This window comes from Procambarus clarkii, chromosome 84, assembly GCF_040958095.1.
Source record: "Procambarus clarkii isolate CNS0578487 chromosome 84, FALCON_Pclarkii_2.0, whole genome shotgun sequence".
Taxonomy (NCBI): Eukaryota; Metazoa; Arthropoda; class Malacostraca; order Decapoda; family Cambaridae; genus Procambarus; species Procambarus clarkii.
Window position 1 is genome coordinate 12953308 of NC_091233.1, and position 4341 is coordinate 12957648.

Consider the following 4341-nt stretch of genomic DNA (forward strand, 5'->3'; position numbering starts at 1 on the left):
GAATCAGGGTTGAAAATATAAATCTAATTATTATTTTAATATACAAACTGCAAGATTCAACAGTTGAGAAATTAACTGAGCAAATCCACAAAATAGAGAATATCCTTGATAACTTAACAAACCCAGTACCAGATATTATCTTCTTTGCAGACTTCAATCTGCCCATTTTAAAATGGAGAATAGTAAAAATAACATTATAGCAGGAAATCAACCTGGAAATAACAAACTACAGGTCAGAGAACTACTGAGATTCTGTGACAAATTCTCGCCCAGTCAGCAGATTACAGAACCAACTAGGAACGAAAACACGCTGGACCTGATATTTACAAACAATGATGAGCTAATCAGCGACATTACTGTCTCAAACACTACGTACTCGGACAACATTGAAGTGAAAACTAACATTAATAATGGTAGTAGGCCTAAGAGAAACAACAAGTGAGAAGGGTTATTCAATAAATCCAATTTTAATAATAATAATAAAAGGATAGACTGGGCAAAAATAAATGGGGAACTTACAAACGTTCAATGGGAATGTGTTCTAAGTAATAAACATCATACACAAAGAATAGAAAAACAGACTTCTGAAGCCTATGAAGTCTGTCTGAAACATGTTCCTTTGAGGAAAGCCAGAAAGAGGTCCAACGTAGAAAGAAAACGCAGGCGACACTACAAAAAAAGACAAAAAAACAACGTAAATGATTAAGCAGACAACTTTTCATACAAAGAAGGAATAATTTAAACAGGGGAGATTGTAGAAATAAAACAGAGACTGAAGCATTCATATCAGATTGAAGAGAGGCAACTAGACAAAAAAGCAATTCAAGAAATAAAGGAAAACCCAAAATATTTCTTCATTTATGCTAAATCATAAGAAAATATCAATGCCAATATTGGACCTATTTGTATTAGTGAAGGTTCATACATTGAGGATGACAAATTTCTAATTTGTCATAACACTAATTTTACAATTAGTGAAATCCTAAAAAAGCTGTATGAGGATATGTTTAGCACTCAGATACACAGCATGAAAGTAAAAAATCCGGACAACTTCTTTATGCGTGATATCCAAACCCCTGTAAATATAACCAATATCAACACGAGCATGGAACATTTTGAAAGAGAATTTTACAATATGCCCATGCACTCAGCCCCGGGTCCAGACTCATGGAATTTAATATTTATAAAGAAATGCAAAGTGACATTAGCACAGGCACTCAGTATAGTGAGTAGGAAGAGATTGGACACGGGGGAAATACCAGATGCGCTTAAAGCAGCAGACATAGCCCCTCTACACAAGAGAGGGAGCAAAGTACTGGCAAAGTATTATAGACCAGTTGCACTAACGTCCCACATAATAAAAGTATTTGAGATATTGATCAGGAGTCAGGTCACTACTTTCATGGAAACAAATGATCTCTACAATCCAGGCGAACATGGATTTACAGCGGGAAGATCATGCCTCTCACAGCTACTTGACCATTACGACAAAATCACTGAGGCATTAGAAGAAAAAGGGAATGCAGATGTGGTATACAGTACACGGATTTCACAAACGCATTCGACAAATTTGACCATGGAGTGATAGCACACAAAATGAGGTCAATGGGAATAACTGATAAAATAGGACGCTGGATACTCAGTTTTCTGTCAAACAGAACACAAAGAGTAACAGTCAACCATATAAAATCGAGTCCAAGAACAGTTAAAAGCTCTGTACCTCAAGATACAGTCCTTGCACCATTGCTTTCCCTTATTCTCATATCAGATATAGACTCATATACAAGGCACAGCGTTGGATCATCCTTGGCAGATAACACAAAAATCAGCTTAAAAATTATCTCTGCTGAAGATATTGAAAAACTACAAGTAGATACAGTATTAATAAAGTTTACGACTGGGCAGCAGAAAATAACATGATGTTTAACAGCGACAAATTCCAGGTACTCAGATAGGGTAAAAATGAGAACCTTAAACATAATACAGGGTACAAGACACAATCAAATTTGTCCATAGTAGGAAAGTAACATGTAAAGGACTTGGGAATAATAATGTCTGACAAACTAAAGTTTAGGGAGCATAACCAAGCAAATATTGTGGCAGCCAGAAAAATGAGAGGATGGATTACGAGAACTTTCAAATCCAGGGATCCCATCACAATGGTTGTACTCTTCAAGTCACTTGTGTTGTCCCGTCTTGAGTACTGCTCAGTACTCACTTTCCCCTTCAGAGCAGGTGAAGATTGCTGAAATAGAGGGAATACAGAGAACATATACAGCATGCATAGACTCGATAAAGCACCTAAATTATTGGGATCGCCTCAAAGCTCTCCAAATGTACTCACTAGAAAGGAGACAAGAGAGATAACAAATAATATACACATGGAAAATACTGGAGGCCCAGGTCCCAATAAATAAACAGTAAAATAACAACATACTGAAGTGAACAATATGGAAGAAAATGAAGAATATAACCAGTGAAGAGCAGGGGTGCCATAGACACAATCAGAGAGTACTGAATAAACATCAGAGGTCTGCGGTTTTCAACATACTCCTAGCGAGCATAAGAAATATTGCCGGAACAACCGTGGACTTCTTCAAGAGAAAACTAGATAGTTTTCTCAAAGGAGTGCCGGGCCAACCGGGCTGTGGTGGGTATGTGCGCCTGCAGGCCACTCCAAGCAACAGCCTGGTGGACCCAACTCTCACAAGTCAAGCCTGGCCTACTGCCAGTCTTGCTGAGTAAAAAAACTCCCAGAACCCCATCAAGCAGGTATTGATTGCTCTTTAAATACTTAGTATAAGCAAAGATATTTAATGTCTGGTGAAGGATGGAGGGTAGGCAATCCAAGAGAGGAGGTGCATACTCTAGATGAAAGCAAACTAAGTAATACTTAATAAATATTCTAAATTGGAATTTTAGGTAATAATGTACAATCTTTGGATGACAAAACAACACATCAGAAAACGAAGATGCAATGATCTTTACGTCTGTCTGGGACAATTATCAAATTGTGTAATTAATATTTTTGTGAATCATTTGCTAATTATACTCTTAGCTAAATGGATAATATGTAGCATGAAAGAATGCTTCATACACTTTTCTGTCCTGAAAATTATGATAATTTGGGCTATCATAGAGTATGCAATATGATTAAAATATACACCAAATCAAGTCGACGATCCAAGCATCGGTTAGGTTAGGCTAGGTTTGGTTTGGTTAAGTTAAGTTAAGTTAGGTTAGATTTGGTTAGGTTAGATTTGGTTAGGTTAGATTTGGTTAGGTTAGATTTGGTTAGGTTTGATTAGGTTAGGTTAGGTTAGGTCAGCCTAACATATCATATTTATTCATTACTAACGTATTGCCAGGAAGCTTTGTGAAGCTTGTGTAGCTTGTGGTAGCTTGTGGTAATTAGACAGACCTGTAATTGGGGGGAAAGGGGGGAGGGGGGAACCTCAATATAAGCCTAATTTGTAGCTTCCTGTTCTCCGACACAATGATTTATTTTACGTCAGGCTTTCAGCACAGCCGCATAAAAAAACCTGGTTATTTATTTATTAATATACGAGATGGTACACTGGGGGTTAAGAGAGAAAATAGGAATAATGATGATTTTACAATCTTGCCCGAAACGCTATGCGTACTAGTGGCTTTAGGTATTGTATGTACTACCTCTATCTATAAATCAAACAGAATGTTTGTACTGTAACTCTGCATCTATGTATATATTTTTCCTAAATCAATTATTATTATTATTGTAAAGCCACTAGCACGCATAGCGTTTCGGGCAAAGATCCCGTACCCAGAAGCTGGGTATCTTTGGTTGCCCTGTGACTACTCTTATGACATTCCCTAACTCTTTATGACATTCCCTAACTCTTATGACATTCCCTAACTCTTATGACATTCCATAACAGTATTGTTAAACTAATAACAATGAACAGTAGTTCAATATTACCGGAATAATCCAACTCATGTGGCCATGTTTTTGTTGTGAAGCCCGGTCGATCAGTTCGTATACATCATACCTTCTTACGAAGGTTAGAGTCTTAAAAATGTCTTACCATTGCTGAGAAATCATAAGATATAATTATTTACAATAATACACTGGTTGTTTTTGTTGATTTAGGGGCGATGACATGAGTAAACTGGTTATGTTGTGATGATTTAGGGGCAACGAACTGTGGTTATTAGACTATGTTTTGTACATAAGCAAAAAAAACAAGATGTAATTCTTTTAATTATAACAATAATAACGACAAAAAGTTAATAATTAATGTACTTGTTAAGCAAAATTCGCAATATCTTAGTTTTCTTTAGGAAAAAAAAAGACATCTGGAA

At 36.4% G+C, this 4341-nt stretch overlaps 1 protein-coding gene across 4 annotated transcripts in view; it reads right to left on the bottom strand.

The window, feature by feature from the left end:
- Positions 1–4115, bottom strand: part of LOC123750289 (uncharacterized) — a 17052-nt gene extending 12937 nt beyond the window's left edge. For 3 of the 4 annotated variants that reach the window (XM_069316552.1, XM_069316546.1, XM_069316553.1), the window contains exon 1: positions 3959–4115. The gene's annotated coding sequence lies outside the window, so the exon portion shown is untranslated. The remainder of the gene's footprint in view (positions 1–3958) is intronic. The other variant, XM_069316550.1, reaches the window with a different exon arrangement.
- Between the last annotated feature and the right edge of the window lie 226 nt (positions 4116–4341).